The following is an 18726-nucleotide window of genomic DNA, read 5'->3' on the forward strand; positions in this document are numbered from 1 at the left end:
ATTACCCAATAAAAGCTCCAAAACCACATTTAAATATCCCCAATCATTACGTTAAAATTCAGATATCCAAATATAAAAATACATCTGCAACGAAATCTATATCTTCAACAAATGGAGCATAAGCCAAAAACAAAATTCAAGCCTCATTAAGAATTGTACAATTCAATTTATAACTTTCACCATTATTCCCTTCGTTCTATAACTAAAATAGCAAAATAATATACATCAGAATTCCCACTCCTTTCACCTTAAAGTTAAAGAAAAAATATTAAAAAAAAACTTATCCATCCCATTCACATTTAAATTTCAAATATTCCTTATCTACTGAATAAACTTTACAAAAAAAACCACATGAATTTTTAGTTTTTTAAACAATCAAATACTTTCTTATGCTTTTGTTTATAAACACAAAAGAAAACCCTTAACTCTTTAATCTAATAATACAAAAAAAGGGAAAAAAAACAGGTAGGAGGTTAAAAATACCCCCTCCCGTCTAAACCGCGCAATGCGGTTGTAATGGAGGATTAAAACCATGTACCCAGATGCTTTTTGCTTATGAGGAACTGACGACACTGGGTCCACACGCAGGTCACCTTACTTTCAGAACTAGCAGATGTAATTAAACTCAGCCATGGGGACTTATCTGAAGATACACTTTGAAATGGAATTCCACTGTGAGGCCCAGGGAAGGCAGTTGTCAAATGCAACACTCTGAAATTGACGAATTGGTCACAACCTGTCTTGCTCGAGAAGTTTTAATAAGTCTTTGTATCTACGAGATAAACCAGGAAATTATAACATCCTGGTTCCATAATAATTAATCTTCTAAATTGTAGAATATAATGTTCAGTTTTGATTTTGACTGACAAATGTGAGAGGGAGTGGGTGCATGATTAATTGTTTTTGGGGTATATAAGCCTGTGGTCCTGCTGCTGAAGTTTAGATTCTCCGAGGGGAGGGAACACCCCTTGTCAAGAAGGAAGAACAGCCAGAGTCCGAGCAACGTCCCGGTCGGGGGAGGTGGAGAAGCTGCTACCAGCGCCCTGACAACCTACTACAAGTGTGCAGTCGTTGCCTCGCTTCGGCAGTTGGGACCAGTCCAAGCGTTGATAAGTATAGTTGGGAAGGGCTTGCATATTGTAGTGTGAAATCAGCTTTTGAATTAGTAATAAACATTTGTATAAACTGAACTGCTCTCGGTGTGTGTGTCTATTTTCTTTCGGTAGCTCAAACACTGTGACCAATCTAAAATGAACAAAATGAGAGGTATAAGTTTACCCAAGACAATTGGCGCTGCGAGCAGGATTGGTCTCAAGATGTTTCGCCGAAAGAAAGAGGTGAGCCCTGAGCAGTTCTTGATTCCTGGATGGACTTCCAAAGACGATGGGTTTGGCATGTTGGCCAATACCCTGTCTTTGTTGGGACCACCCATTAGTTGGGATGAGAAGTTAGACTCATCAAGTGCACCTCTGGGAGAGCGGGTTGCCACTCTCCTTCGAGAAAGTAAATTTCCTGATAAAAAGGGAATGCTGACGAATGGTTTTTGGTTGCTGGCCACAGCATTACGCCACTCCGTTCAGCGTGAAGCAGAATTAATTCAAAGAGAAGTAGAATCTCAGTGCAAAAGAAAGCAATTAGAGGAGGAGCTAGAAGTCCTGCGACAACGCTGTTCCATGATGAGCGAGATTGTTCGCACCAGTCAGGACAGAGCCAAAGAATGGGAAGATAAGCATGTCCAAATGATTTGCCGTAATATTAAACTCCGGCAGCAGCTCTGTGCAGATAAGGAAAGGCATGGAGTAGAACCCGATCCATATCGTATTCATGCCATGATAAGGAATGGTGACGATCCTGATGTAATTGAGGATTGGGATGGGAATATCTGGAATGACAATGGTAATAATGCAGATACTCCTCAGCATGCGTCTAACATACTACCCTTTCCATCTGCTGTTCACGCCCGCCCTATAAGGCAGCAGATTTCCCAAACAGACAGAAGGGGGGATGATGTAAGGGTAGAGATGGAAGGGATAGATATCCCGGTTTCCCATGTGGACCCAGGGGAAAATACCCAAACCCCTGCTTATGCTCTATGGCCTACTCCCTCTGTTGGATGGCCTCCACCTCCTCCCCTAGACTGGGTGGAGGACCCTGTGAGCCAAAGTGGGAACAGGGGTCGGAAGGAGTCAATGATCCGTGATTTTTCTGTAAAAGAGCTGGCTGCCATTGGAGATCGATTTAGGCAAAAAGCAGGGGAACATCATCCCCAGCTGCTGAGTCCTCCTGGCCCAGCTGTGCTTTCTGCTCCCACTGCTGCTTCTATCGAGCTGGCTTCTCCTGCTCCAGTTACTCATGATGAGGTAAAACAATGGGATAAACAGGCTCTTAAAGATAACAATAGCATGTGGTCCTGGAAGCCCCCGAACCCTTCTGAAGCCTGAAGGTGTGGGCAGGATTCCCGTGTCTACTCCATCGAGACACGGCGCACACACGGGGATCCGCGGCCCTACATACTGTTAACAATCCACTGGGGTGGGGGTAATGATCGCCAATACTTGGCTTTGGTCGACACCGGTGCAGAGCACTCGGTGATTCCTGGTAATCCCGACCTCTGGACTGGACCAGCCTTTCGAATAGAGGGGTTGGGAGGAGCGGTCACCCTGGCAAAGGAAATAAAAGTCTGTGCCATGGTGGGTGATAGCCCTTCCCCTGTCTGGTCACATGCCCTGGTGGCTGCTACTGACGAGTGTATCCTGGGTATTAATATGTTGGCCGGTATGGCCCTTAATACTAGCCAAGGGGGATTTGAATTTGGAATTCGAACTATTACAAAAAAACTAGTAGTGGGTCAGGTTAAGTGGGATCCTGTGATGGTGCCAGCCCCCATGAAACCAGTGTGCATTCCACAATATCGTCTCCCTGGGGGGCAGGAAGAGATTACTGCCACCATCGATGCTCTGCAAGAAGAAGGGGTAGTGAGGCCCGCAACGTCGCCCTTTAATAGCCCTGTTTGGCCGGTCCAGAAGCCGGACGGCTCCTGGAGAATGACAGTTGATTATCGTTTTTTGAACAAACATGCCCTACCACTTGCTTCAGCAGTTCCGGACATTGTCACCCTTATTGAAAACATTGCTACTGGGAACTCAGGAACATGGTATGCTGTCATTGATCTTGCTAACGCCTTCTTCAGTATTCTTATAGCTGAGGACTCACAGGATCAGTTCGCCTTTACCTGGAAGGGGCACCAGTATACCTTCACCCACCTTCCAGTATCGCCTTCCCTCTCAATTCACCATTATATTGATGATGTGGCCTCCTGGAGCCTCTGGCAGAAACAAGAGGGTCGCCGAGTCCCACTGGGATTCTGGTCACGTACCATGCCCAAGGCTGCCACTCGTTATTCTGTTTTTGAACAACAGTTACTAGCCTGTTACTGGGCCCTGCTAGAGACTGAAAGAATGACAGGTGATGCAGATGTTCAATTGCGACCTGCACTTCCTATAATGAATTGGGTCCTGGCTAATGACGCTAATCTAAAGATCGGGCAGGCTCAGCAGTCTTCTATTGTTAAATGGAAGTGGTATATTCAGAGTCGTGCGACCAGAGGGCCTGAAGGGGTGGGCCGCGTACACGAACAGGTGGCTTACCATCCCAGGTCAGGAACTCACTTATCGGAGGAGGGGGATGGTGGCTCCAGTCAGTATGCTGAGTTGAAGGCAGTCACTTTACCACTAGATCCCCATGATCACCCTCTTCGCCTGTTTACTGATTCCTGGGCTTTGGCTAATGGACTTGTGGTATGGATGCCTGATTTGCAAAAGAACAACTGGATGATACATGACCGCCCAGTATGGGGCAAAGAGTTGTGGCAGCTGTTGAGGGATGCTTCCCACCATCGTGAGATAACCGTTTATCACGTTGATGCCCATACCAATATGGCGACTAACATGGCTCAACATAATGCAGTAGCAGATCAGCTTGCCACTATCAGCTGTGCTGATGCCGTCCCCCTGGCTCGATGGGCACATGAACAGAGTGGTCATTTGGGGGAGAAGGGATCAGCTATGTGGTCCCGTACACATGCTTTATCCGTCCACCAGGATGATGTCTGCATGGTCGTACGTACATGGCCAGAATGTCAGCTTGTGAAGTTCCATACCGTTCCACCTGGTCCACATGGCCGAATAAAACGGGGTGCTCACTCAGCTGCGGTCTGGCAAATTGATTACATAGGCCCCATGCTAGACTGTATGGGTAAATATTACATCCTAGTAATGGTTGACACCTTTTCGGGCCTGGTTTTTACTTTTCCCACCAAGACGGCTGACCAAGCTAGCACTACCCAAGGACTAAACCATTTGATTTATCGTTATGATGTTCCAGAGGAGATTCACGCTGATAATGGCTCGCACTTCTCCGGGAAAGCAATCTGAGATTGGGCAAATGACAACGGTATTTTATGGGTCCACCATATTCCTTATTACCCGCAGGCTGCCGGGTTAGTTGAACAAATGAACGGCTTACTGAAGGAACAAATTCGTTTGGAAACATCACTGGGGACCCAGAAGGGATGGTGCCATGTGCTGCAGCAGGCAGTCGACAATTTGAATCATCGCCCTTTAAAAGGAGGTACACCTTTCCACCGACTTCTTCACGCTCCTGAACTACAGCCTATTCCAGAGGAATAACAGTCATTGCCCCCCATCCCCGAACTAGAGAATGTTGGACAAAAGGTATGGGTGGCACCACCAGGTAGTGGCCCTCCTGTAAAAGGGGAAATAGTGACACCTGCCCAGGGTAACACTCGGTGGGTAGCTACTGAGGGACAGGATGATTTAGCCTGTTTAAACACTGAACGCTTATGGTATCGTGAGTGACATGTGTCAGGCTTCTTTGTTCCAGGTTCTCCATTTTACACTCCTGGTGATCTGGCTTAACAGCTGCTTTGATGCCAGCAATTGGATTTGTAATGTCGAGGACGTTCCAAGGGAGTTCCCCGTGGGAAACACGGTCCGATGCATTACACCAAGGAAGTCCTCGGTCACCCGCCTCAAGTGCAGCTTATATAAATATGTTATTGTTCAGCATGTTTCAAAATCTGTTCGTGAGCTCCAGTACCTGGGTATTGTGGCCAACAAGGATAATTTGAGCCTTGGTTGGAATCCTTTCTCATGGCTAACTGCTACATTTGGGGGAGTGGGCCACACTATCCTCCGTTGGTTGCTCGCGTCATTGCTTATCTTTGTAATTGATGTTTTGATTTCTCTTTTTTCGCTCCCTCTGTACTCAAATACTGGTTAGGCCTCGCAAATGACAGATTGTGACCAAGGGGTGGAATGTAATGGAGGATTAAAACCATGTACCCAGATGCTTTTTGCTTATGTGGAACTGACGACACTGGGTCCACACGCAGGTCACCTTACTTTCAGAACTAGCAGATGTAATTAAACTCAGCCATGGGGACTTATCTGAAGATACACTTTGAAATGGAATTCCACTGTGAGGCCCAGGGAAAGCAGTTGTCAAATGCAACACTCTGAAATTGACGAATTGGTCACAACCTGTCTTGCTCGAGAAGTTTTAATAAGTCTTTGTATCTACGAGATAAACCAGGAAGTTATAACATCCTGGTTCCAGAATAATTAATCTTCTAAATTGTAGAATGTAATGTTCAGTTTTGATTTTGACTGACAAATATTAGAAGGAGTAGGCGCATGATTAATTGTTTTTGGGGTATATAAGCCTGTGGTCCTGCTGCTTAAGTTTAGACTCTCCGAGGGGTGGGAACACCCCTTGTCAAGAAGGAAGAACAGCCAGAGTCCGAGCAACGTCCCGGTCGGGGGAGGTGGAGAAGCTGCTACCAGCGCCCTGACAACCTACTACAAGTGTGCAGTCGTTGCCTCGCTTCGGCAGTTGGGACCAGTCCAAGCATTGATAAGTATAGTTGGGAAGGGCTTGCATATTGTAGTGTGAAATCAGCTTTTGAATTAGTAATAAACATTTGTATAAACTGAACTGCTCTCGGTGTGTGTGTCTATTTTCTTTCGGTAGCTCAAACACTGTGACCAATCTAAATGAACAAAATGAGAGGTATAAGTTTACCCAAGACAATGAGGAATGGCAACGAGTCAGCATTCAGGAGGGAGATTGAAAGCGGGGTTCAATCGCGGGCCAACAACAACCTCGCACTCAATGCCACCAAAACCAAGGAGCTGTTGGAAGAAAAAGAGATGGACATTGCCTGAACTGGAATGGTTTTGGTTTTGATACACACATGCACGCACGCATGCACGCACGCACGCACGCACGCACGCACGCATTTCTGCAGAGTGGAGTTAGAGTGAATTAAAAAGTGTTGTTATTAATCTTTATCAATGAAAATTACTGTTTGAAGATGCCATTATCTTAGTGAATTATCATGGACCGATTTGTGCGAATAATCTTTAAAGTTACAATAGTTTATATATATTATCAAGTTATTTTGTGGGTTGGATTCAGGGTCACACACACAATCCTTTGAGATGCCAGAAGGCAAGCCATGTACGGAGATGAAACGTCTGCTCATTCTGCATCTGAAACCAAAAGAGGAAAACCTTCATGATGGTCCTTGAGATACTGGAGTGTTTGCTTTATTAAAAACAGAAGAATTTGTGTTGTCAGGAAAGACTGCTGATCAAATCGAGAGACCATCTGTTGATTATCTGTGCTCTTGAAATTGAAACTAAGTCAATAGAGTGATGAGAGATGGCAGCTGTTCGAATAAGCGAGTTCTTGATTCAAGTACCTGCACAGACAGGCTGGAGTCCATTGGCTCATGATTCATACTTTTGAAGAGGCTGAATAGACTTCAAAGGCAGAAATGACGGCACGTGTCATGGGATGAGCCATTCTGGAGAAACATTACAAATGAGAGGCAGAAGATGTTGTCCATGCTGTGGGGAAGAGAGGATTGAAGATACAGTCATCAGAGAAGGTACAGTTACATCGTCTTCTCCTTTGACCAGGAGTAACAAGTGGATTTTGAAGGAGGAAGACCATTTCTAACCATCTCTTTGAGATCAAGAGAGCAGCCTCGTTGAGACGGTGGAAATGGCCACTTTTGATGAATAAAGCCAAAGTAATCTTGCATTTGCAACATAACCATTTTTAAATGGAGACTTAGTTCAGCCCTTGACTGAGTTGATGAAATCTTGGTCGAAGAAAATAGCCACTCCACTGTCTCTTTGAAAAGACAACTGATTCATCATGTGGAACAGATTCTGAAACCTCCCTGCAAGAGAGGAAAATAAACTCTCGCAGAGTAAGTTTCAGAGCAATGTTTCTTCATCCAAGAAATTCAGAGGAGTTTGAAAGAGGACAGATGACGAGGTTTTGAAATCCTTCAGTTGCTTTTGCCACAATTTAAAGAAATCGACATGGTGTCAAACGACTCAAATCCAGATACAACCCTTCACAAATTGAGCTCTTCCAGCTCCATTGGGTTCAACCAGCGAAAGATGAGGGAGTAAAGCCACAGGGTTAGAGAGAGCCAGCAGGTCAAACAGACATAGAGCAAAGAGAAAGAGACATCAAACACATTGTGGGTTTGTCCCTTCATCAAGGAAAGATGAGGAAGAGAAGGTCAGAAATGGGACCATTAAATTGCGGGGGTGGAGGGCAGGAGGAAGCCAACACACACAGAGAGGGGACTTGGGTACCTGGGGCAAACAGGCGGTTCCCTCCCCCGGCCCCTCTCCCCCCCCCCGGCCCCTCTCCCCCCCCCGGCCCCTCTCCCCCTCACCCCTGCCCCTCTCCCCCCCACCCCTGCCCCTCTCCCCCCCACCCCTGCCCCTCTCCCCCCCACCCCTGCCCCTCTCCCCCCCACCCCTGCCCCTCTGCCCCCCACCCCTGCCCCTCTCCCCCCCACCCCTGCCCCTCTCCCCCCCACCCCTGCCCTTCTCCCCCCCACCCCTGCCCTTCTCCCCCCCACCCCTGCCCTTCTCCCCCCCACCCCTGCCCTTCTCCCCCCCACCCCTGCCCTTCTCCCCCCCACCCCTGCCCTTCTCCCCCCACTCCCCTCCCCTCGCCCTCCAACTCCCCCTTCACCCTCCCCCTTACCCCTGCCTGGCCCCGCCCCCTCCCCTCCTTGACCTGCCCCGCCCCCTCCGGGCTCCTGCCCCTCCCATCCCCCTCCCTCTCCCTCATCCCCCTCCCCTCCCCACCCCCTGCACCGACGCCTCGTCTCCACCCAAACACCCCGCCGGTACCGGCCACTCCCGGGTGGGGTCCGGCGGGCTGCGGGTCGCCCGCTTTCCCTGGACCGCGCGGGTCCCGGCGCTGCCGCCAACTTCTTCCCTTTAGGCCCGCGGCGACGGACCCTGAGCAGACGACGCCGCCGCCAACGTCCCGCCTCCTCACAGCAAGAGCCAATCAGCCCTCGAATCCGCCCATCAATCCAAGCTGACTTCAGCGTCCAATCCAATAGCGGCCTCACCGAATCAACCCATTGGCTCGCGCAACTGAAGCAACCAATCAGCGAGCGAGCGAACACACAGGAGAACCCAATCAGCATCGCAAGACAGAAAACAAAGGCAGTGGAAGGAGCAGGAGACCTTTCGGCCCTTCCACTTACAACTACCCCAACAACTCAATCAAATCCTTGGGAAACACAGGATCACTTTGTCTTGGCTCCAGGATTCCTCTGATCTCAAGAAATACATTGTACCCCAACTGCAAGGGAGACTATTTATTATCAAACTTTCCTTTATATTTATTACCGCTTCCAATTTAATGGAGGACACAAGTGGTTGTGTCAGCCAGCTGGACCGCCTCGGGGAACCTCATGGAGCAAGCAATCATGGTGAGAAGGTAACTCGTCCCGCGGGAGGCCGGTAGTGACCCTACAATGTCATTGTAGATATGGCTGAACCTATGTGGTGCTGGCTCGAATGTCTGGCATGGTGCCTTCACGTATGTCTGCATTTTGGTCATCTGGCAGAGTGTGCAGGCCTTGGCCCACTGACAACCTGTTTCTGGAGGCTCAGCAAGACCAACCGATTGACCACCATTTTGACAGTACTGATGGCCGGGTGCGTCAGGTTGTGCACCTCATCATAAAACTGCCATCTCCATGCTGTCAGCACGATGAGGTGGGGTTTGCCATTGGAATGTCGCAGAGGAGCGTCTACTTACCAGGATCGATGTTAACATACTCCAGCCTGAGCCTGGACATTGCTGTCTTGCTTGCAAGGATCTCAGGGTCATCCTGCTGTCCCCTGCCGAGGGCTAAGTAGTCTATTCACTGGGACAGGGCCTGGACAGACTTGATTGCGGGGATGGGGCAGTGCGTCACCCACGATGTGTTGAATGTCTGTAGTGAACTCAGACTCGTTTGAGAGGAGTCGCTGCTGCTTGGCCGACCACAGGTCTAACACTTTATGGAAGGCAAAAATTAATGGCTTCTGGTCCATGAAGACACTGAATTGTCTACCTTCCAAAAATACCTTAAGTGCCTGACTGCCAGTTACAGCACCAATTGTTCTCAGTCAAAGACGCTGTATTTGAGTTCAGGTGGCCAGAGGTGTCTGCTAAAGAAGGACAGGGGCTGCCATTCCCCTTTGATGAATTGCTCCAGTGCACCCCCTACTGCTGTGCAGGAAGCATCTACTGTGAGAGTGGTGGGTGTCTCTTGCCTGGCGTGTACCACAAGGGTTGTGTTGGCCAGTGCGTCCTTGGCCTTCTGGACGCCTCCAAATCCTATTGTCCCAGGTAATGTCTTTACCTTTCTCCGCATGATGAGGGCCACGGGGGGGGGGGGGGGGCGTGGCAAGATGGCGTAAGGATCAGACGTGCCTTCCAGTTCTCTCCTGACTCTATCTTAATGTTTTGTCTAGAAATGCCCGTTAAAATTCTTTAAAAGTTTAGATAACTTCAGTGCTGTTAATTTAACTTATGATGGTAAAATTGGTGGAAAAGAGCAAAAAAAATACGACAACAGATTATCAAAAAACTACATTTTCCAAAAGTTCAAGACATCGAGACTCAGCCTGAAATGGATCCCAGGAGAAAGGTACAGCTTTCGGATGTAGAGTTCAATATTACATCGGTAGAGCCCACTAAAGAGGGCGCCAAACAGCCTTTAGAACAAAGAGTTACTCAGGTTCGCACATGTGCAGTAACATCTGACGGCAATGTTATGAATGAACCACTTGTAGTAACATCAGTTGAAGTACCGGCTGGGGAAAGGCATTTGTCAACTGTAGCGGTGGCACTGCAAACTGCACCTTTTGAGATAAAAGAACCTATACAACTTGATGGACTGGGGAAAACCCCGGCCAGCGTCCTCCAGTCATTGCTGGAGAGGCTGTGGCTGGAGTTTCCACACGCAGCTATAGTACAAGAAAGGCAACCAGGATGAAGGAAGCAAAAGAAGACCCTTTGGTTATGCAGAAGAAGCAGGAATCTGTTGAGCCAGAATCTCTTCCAATTGAAAAGATTCTTGTGAATCTTGAATCTAAATGATCTTATACAATGCAGGGATTATCCAAGATTATGACTGAACTTGGTACTAGGTTTAATACTCTGTGGTGAAAATACATTCTCAACAGATGGCTGAGTTTGGAGCTTTTAAGCTTGAAGTGAGAGATAAATTTAATTCGTGTGAAGAAGATATAGACGAAATACGAGATCATGTTTCAGATGTGACCAAAATGGTCAAAGACTTACAAACTCAAAATAAAAATTTGGTGAAAAAGATTGATTATTTGGAAAACCAATCCAGACGGAACAATATAAAGATTATTGGTTTGCCGGAAGGAATGGAGGGAACAGACCCAAGAAAATCTTTTACTGAATGGATTCCGCAGGTGCTGGGTCAAGAACATTTCCAGGAAGGTATAATACTGGAACGTGCTCACAGAGCCTTGCGTAGAAGACCTATTTCAGGTCAAAGTCCAAGACCTGTTTTGGTTCGTTGTTTGAATTATTACAACAGAGAAATAATTTTACGAGTGGCTATTAGAAATGCACAACAGAGAAAATCACCCTTGATGATTCAAAATAATCGAATTTTCTTCTATGCAGATTTGAGTCAAGAAGTTATGTTCCAATGACGGGAATTCAATTCTGCTAAAGAGTTGTTGTGGAAGAAAGGTTATAAGGCAACCTTTAGATATCCAGCTGTTTTGAAGGTTTTTCAAGATGGTTGCCAACCAAAGTTCTTTGATTCTTCAAAGGAAGCTATAGCATTTGCTCAAGAGCTGCCAATTACTTGGTTTCAACAGAGACGTAGTCGCCGCGATCTCTAAGGAGACAAGAGATGGAAGAAAAGAGCCGTGCTCCAAGAAGGAATGGTTGTAATGGTGACTCGGCAGTTGGAGCTGATTAAAAGAAGAGTTGTTCTTTTTTTTATTTTTTTTTAAAAAAGGAATATTAAATAATGATGATGTTAGTTTAAGATGAACTGAGAGTTGGGGGAGAGAACTGGATGGGCACTATTTCCTGAAATTCATCTGCTACGTGTGAGTTATCTCACACCCATTTTTTTTGGGAGTTACCGCATTGCGCGGTTTAGATGGGAGGGGGTATTTTTAACCTCCTACCTGTTTTTTTTTCCTTTTTTTGTATTATTAGATTAAAGAGTTAAGGGTTTCCTTTTGTGTTTATAAAAAAAAGCATAAGAAAGTATTTGATTGTTTAAAAAACTAAAAATTCATGAGGTTTTTTTTGTAAAGGTTATTCAGTAGATCAGGAATATTTGAAATTTAAATGTGAATGGGATGGATAAGTTTTTTTTAAATATTTTTTCTTTAACTTTAAGGTGAAAGGAGTGGTAATTCTGGTGTATATTATTTTGCTATTTTAGTTATAGAACGAAGGGAATAATGGTGAAAGTCATAAATTGAATTGTACAATTCTTAATGAGGCTTGAATTTTGTTTGTGGCTTATGCCCTATTTGTTGAAGATATAGATTTCGTTGTAGATGTATTTTTATTATTTGGATATCTGAATTTTAACGTAATGATTGGGGATATTTAAATGTGGTATTGGAGCTTTTATTGGGTAATTATTCAAGGTTAAAAGGGAAAAATGGTGGAAGAGTACCAAATTTGAATTGTACAATGTTTAATGAGTTTGGAATTTTGTTTTAAGATGGCGGTTTATGTGACTAATATGATGATAGATGTGAAGTTAGTTGATATTTGGTGAAGGTTTATCTCTATAGAGAAAGTTTTATTTTTCATCTTTTTTTTTTCTCATGCTACAATTTTTTTTAAAGAATTGGTTACTGTTTAAGAATTTTTGATAGACAATGTTACTAATTTTACTAATTTTTTATATTAAGTTTGTTAATTATATGTTTCATCTTAACTGTTAAATATATGCATTTAAGTTTGATTTAAATATGTTTTTTAAGTCTGATATCTTAGTATTAATACTTTTTCTTTTTGTTAGTATTTTAATCGGTTAAGTTTTTGTTTTTTTTTGTAAGTGGGTTTTTTTCTCATATATATTATTAACTTTATTAATTCTTCACTCTTTATTTTGGGGGGGAAGGGGGGGTTGGACTAATTTGAGTTGGGTTATTAATGTGTAATAATTATTGGGGAGGGTATAGTTTATTTAGATTACTGATACTGTATTGTAATTTTATTATTTTGTTCTTAATTTTTAAAATGTAATTCTATATGTTATTCATGTTATAAAATCTTAAATAAAGTTTAAAAACAAAAAAATGATGTCGGCCACTACCGGTATGAATCGGTGATAAAAATTAATCGTACCAGTGAATTCTTGCAGCCCCTTCATTATGTGGGGTTTGAGGAAGCACTTAACAATCTCTACCTTTGCAAGCAGGGTTTAGTTCCGTGCCTGTTGATTTGACCCCCAAGGAAGTCGAACGTTTCCAACCTGAACTAGCACTTAGCAAGGTTTATATAGTAAGTCCAAATTCCCGCAGCCAGGCGCACAGTCACATTAGATGGTCTCTGTTTAGCTTCATTGCCACCACTTTGACATCTTGTGGTTACTGCCACCCTCTGCTGTTGGAGAATATCCTCCTTGGTCTCAGCCCCTCAATGTAACTAAGAACCCCTAAAATGCCTCTAATGTTTTGGCCTTCATCACTACTCCTGGCAAGGCATTCTTGACACCCACAACTCTGGGTAAAAGAAAATACCCCTGATATCTCCCCTAAATCTTCCTCCCTTTGCTTTAGACAGATGTCTTCTAGTGTTTCCTACTCCCATCTGGGTTTCAGGCAAACTGAAGGGCATCTTTCACCGAGTTTCTGGTCTTCCAGCAGTTCTGGATGTCTGTCTCTGGATGCTCTGCTCCGTGGACCACCCCGCAGTATCCCATCTAGTCCTAGAGTCTCTGTGTCAGACATTCTCTGCTGACCACTGCCTGATGACTTTGTGGTCAAATGTGTTTGTCTATGAAACCGTTCCCAGGAAGGTAAAGGGGCAAAGTCCTGCTGACTGGAACATTGTGCAGCACCAGGGCCAGGCCAATCTTTCGCAACACCCGAGCCAGGTAGAACCTCAGCACATAGCAGCATTTGGTGCCCATGCACTTTGGTTGCAAGCACAGCCACACACAATTATGGCCATGCTGGTTACACCCTTGTCCCCATTGATTGACGATGTACACGGTCCTTCTCCAGACTCTATCCATTTTGGACCCCCACATGAATAGGAAATTTGATTTGGGAATTGACAGGGTGGTGGTGTGGGGATGGGCCAAACCTGGTCCACGTGCAGCAGGACCGAAAGTTCCTTGCACATTGCACCTGATAATCACGTTTCACCCGAATGACAGAGATGGGCATCTCTGTGGTTCTCCCTGTCTCCTGGACCTGGGGGTCTTTGTACTGCTCCCCATCTCCTTAAGTTGGTGCTTTGTTCTCCACCACCCCCACAAGAAATCCAAGACCCCTGGATGGAGGGCAGAGGCGCAGAGAGATCAGTGAGAACACGGGTAGTTTCAACAGGGTGGGGTCCATCCAGGCGCCTGATAACAGGAGGAACCAAGTGGGAAGGAGGATGCAGGGCATTCGAAAGCAGGACATTGCGAGAGAGTGGATTCCTTGAACTCTTGAGGGGAGAAGGCGCTGGTCGATCCATCGGTTTAGGTGGGGCAGGGTATAGACATGGCAGCTGACTGGAATTGTCAGCGGGTTACTGAGACCTGGGAAAGGAGGGGAAGGAGGGTGCAGTAGTGTTCTGAGAGTGCTGAGGGAGAGGGAACATGGGTGTCACCTCAAGGCAACGGTCCCCTGATTGATTGCAGGGATGGGCTCTGTAAATAGACTCATAGATATCCAGCACAGAGCACCTTTGTCGCCCTGCCATCAGGAAGGAGATATGGAGGAATAAAAGCAGAGCAGCCAGGGATGGAAATAGCTTCTTCCCACAGGCCGTGCGATTGACAAGGCAACATGAGCTGGATGGGAGCTAAGAATGAAAAGGGTGAGAGGAATATGGACTGATTACAGCAGCTCAGCTAGCAGGAGAGAAGGGCTGAAGGGCCTGTTTCTGTTTTATCTATCTGGACCAGCTTTTGAATTCAAGCTTTAAAAAACCCAATCATTTTTAAATTTAATATCAACGGTACAGAATGAATCAAGAGACAAGATGTCTGTCCAGCAGCAAGCGTCGAAGGCACTTCCTGAAACGGAGGCTCTGAAACCACAGGGAGGTTCTGGATGGAAAGAGGCCCAGCTTCTTCTGGAAGGAGGAGAGGAGAGGCAGGGGAAATGCGGGGGAAGGGAAGGGGAGGGGAGGGGCTAGGGATGCCGTCCACCGTTCACCTCCCCTTTCCTCTACCCCGTTCCCCTCCCCTTTCCACTGCCCGTTCCCCTCCCACATCCCCTCCCCCTTCCAGTCCCCAGTTCCCGTCCCCCGCTCGCCTCCCCATTCCCCTCCCCCTTCCCTTCCTCCTACTCCTAACCCTAACCCCTAACAAAATCCTAAACCTAACCTTAACACTACCGATACCCCCTACCACCACTCCACGTCCCCTAACTCTACCCCCACCCCGTCCACTAACCCTAACTTTATTCCTACGCCTATGCCGCCCCCTAACCCCAACCCTAATGCTACCCACTATCCCCTAACCCCAAACCTCACTCCTCCTCTACCCCCCTGCTCCTACCCCCTAACCTAGGGGAAGGAGCGGGAGGGGAAGGGGGTAGGAGAAAGGGGGTAGTGGAAGGGGTACCTAACAAAAGCCCACTTCCCCGAACTATACACCTAACCATAAACCAAGAAATAGCCCTACCCCATGTCTCCTAACACTAACCCTAACTCTACCCAACTTCCCCAACCCTAAACTAAACCCTATCCCTATCCCTTACAACCTACCCCCTTCCCCTAACCCTACCTCCTACCCCTTCCCCATACCCGCACCCCCTACAACTACCCCCTTCCCCTAACCATACCTCCTACCCCTTCCCCATACCCGCACACCCTACCACTATCCCTACCCTATCCCTTACAACCTACCCACTTCCCCTAACCCTACCTCCTACCCCTTCCCCATCCCCGCACCCCCTACCACTACCCCCTACCCTACCCCGTACCACAACCCCTACCCTTACCCCTTCCACTACCCCCTTTCTCCTACCCCCTTCCCCTCCCGCTCCTTCCCCTAGGTTAGGGGTAGGAAGGGGAAAGGGAAGGGGGAGGGGATGTGGAGGAGGAGAAAGGGAGGGGAAGGGGGAGGGTTAGGGGAGGGGATGGGGGAGGGGAAGGGGACGGGGAAAGGGGAAGGGAAGGGCGGAGGGGAAGGGGAGGTGAAGAGTGGAGGGCTGGGGTTAGGGCATAGGTGTGAGGGCAGGGGAAGGGGAAGGTGAGCGGGAGGGGGTTGGGATGGAGGAGGGGTAGAGGAGAAGAGGGGAAGTGGGTGAAGGGACATGGAAGAGGCAGGGAATGGGGTTGGCAGGGCCAGAGGGATACGACAGGGAGGGGTTCAGGCCATCATGATGTTGTCCGTCCTCTGTTCAGCTGGGATGCAAGGTTCTTCTGGACTCGTGTCTTGTCTCTGAGATCGCTCCTTCTCCTGGGAAGAGAAATACGAGTGATAGAGATACTGTCTCTGAGGCCTGATCACAATGACTTTGGAGGGTCCCACTCTTCCCCCATCATCCCCCCTACCCCTGAACACTGGAGACTTTCCCCTTCCTCTGCTTTACCTGAGGAAGTGTGTTTTGGCGAAAACCACGATCTCTCTCTGCAGAGCTCAGAGCAACGTGTGTCCATCAGGCAACACGCTGGTTCTCCACGATATGGCAGCAAGATGCTAGACAATCATGGATGGATCAGTCGAGACCGTTCAGCTGATCCATCTGAACCTACCCCACAACAATGTTACCCTCCCCTCCCTCACACCAGTACTCTCCATTTTTCTTGAATTCCTGTCCATATTAAAATCCTTTTCATGCCTTTTTTGGACCAGCCTCCGCTACTACCCCGACAATGCATTCCAGCCACCCACTACATTCTGTGTGAATAAAATGTACCCCTCACGTCTTGCCTAAATTTCCCTCAGCTCACCTTATTTAGACGTCCTCTGGTATTTTCGCCCCAGGAATGCACACAATATTCCAAGTGTGGTCTGACGAGAATTTTATACATCTGCAACGATACCTCTCGGTTTTTGAACTCAATCCCCTGACTCCTGAAGGCCAGCACACAATACACCATCTTAAACTCCCTCTCAATTTGCACAGCAACCTTGAGTGATATATGGAGCAGGATCTAAATATTTCTCTGTCCTGCACACTGTTCATAATCCTGCCATTAACCAAGTGCTCTGCTCACACATTCTTGTAATCCGCATTCAATGAAGATATTGGTCTATATGAAGCTACTTTTAATGAGTCTCCAACCTTCTTTGGAATAACTGTTATTCGTGCCCTTGAAAATTACTCTGGAAATAAACCTGGACCAGTTGCTTATTTAAGTACATCTGATTTACAGGATTCAACTCCATCTGTCACTTCTCTGCAAACTGGATGACCTATGACAACCTTCTACACTGTCTACAACATCTCTACCTCTGTGTCATCCCCTGACGTACCCACCCTTCCACTCCCATCATCATTCATAAAAATCACAAAGAACAGGGGTCCCAGAGCAGATCCCTTTGGAGCGCCACTAGTCATTGTTCCATCTACTACTGCCCTCTGTTTTCTGCAGACAAGCCAATTCTGAATTCACACAGCAAGGCTCAATGGATCCCATGGCTCCAGACATTGTGAATGAGGCCTCCGTGGGGACCTTGTCAAGCACCTTACTAAAATCCTCGAGCAGCACATACAGACCTTGACCTTCATCTATTTCCTTTGACACCTCCTCAAAAAACTCAATTTGACTCGTGAAGCAGGACCTGCTCCTCACAAAACTATCCATGAGTTTGCCCAGCATGTTTGGGCATTGCCCTCGGCCCAAGAATCTGCAGCCTTCCTGGCCAGTCCCTCCCTTACCCCTTCCCAGAGCTTCCGCATCCATTAGAACATCAAGCATTGCTGCCTAGTACAGGCCCTTTGGCCCATAAAGGCTGTACTGACCTTTGTAAATGTTCTCCACAACCTTTACCTGTACCACACCCATAGGAACATAGGAAGTGGGAACAGGAGTAGGACAAAAATGGCCTATCGAGCCTGCTCCGCCATTCAATACGATCATGGCTGATCTAATTTATGACCAAGCTCGACCTACCCTGCCTTCTCGCCATATCCCCAAATTCCTCTATCATGTAAAAATTCTGTTCCCTTACATCCACATGCTTGTCTCAGAGACTTTTATATGTACCTATTCTACCAACCGCTCCCACTTTCTCCGGTGACGCATTCAAAGCTCTCACAACTGTCTGCATAAAAAAAATCTCCCCTCACCTGAAGCGGATGCTCTCTGAGATTTGCACCTGACACTTTAGGAAAGTTTTCTGGCTGTTCATTCCATCTAAGCCCCCCACAATCTTATTTAGAATAAGTTATTAAGCTGTGGAAGGGGCAAGTTGGGAGAGGGAGGAGGGGAGAGAGCTGGTGGGGGAGGGGTGAGAGCTGGTGGGGAGGGGACAAGGCCGTGTTGGGGAGAGGGATCAGGACCGCTTTGAGGTGGTGAACGGACAGACAGGGGTGGATCTACCTGCCGAAATAAAGGAGCAATAAATAGGCCATCTCGGGATCTACCTGCATCTTCTGGGGCTTGATATCTCAATGGAAAACCCCCTGAGGATGGAAGTAGGCCATGCTCTGCTACAGCTGGTACATGAACATCTGGCAACACAACGATATAACATGACCCACTCTGCCTCCACACTGGCCGGGTCTATATCCTGAGGGTAAGGGGAGGTGGGTGAAGGGCCCCTCCCTGCCAATCAACATCCATCCTCATCATCCTCTCCACCCCTAACCCCTCACTACCCTTTCTCTCCTCACCAATACCCATTGAGACCCTCATGCTCCCTTCATCGATATCCAGTCCCCAGCGAGACTCAGCCAGTAAACTCCTTCATATCCTCCAACCCCACCATCCAAGCTTGCCCCAGTGGACAACTTGACCACCCAGACCCACAACCACCTTGATGTAGATCATGGGAATGGGCTGCTTGGCCTTGTTTAAGTGCTGGACCATGCAGTGAACCGTCTCGGGAACATAGTCCAGACCCAGATTCAAATAAACCTCCTCTTTCTCTTGGACACAATACAAACATGTCAGCTTGATTTACCCTCCAACACCCCG

The sequence above is a fragment of the Narcine bancroftii genome, chromosome 11 (assembly GCF_036971445.1).
Source record: "Narcine bancroftii isolate sNarBan1 chromosome 11, sNarBan1.hap1, whole genome shotgun sequence".
NCBI lineage: Eukaryota > Metazoa > Chordata > Chondrichthyes > Torpediniformes > Narcinidae > Narcine > Narcine bancroftii.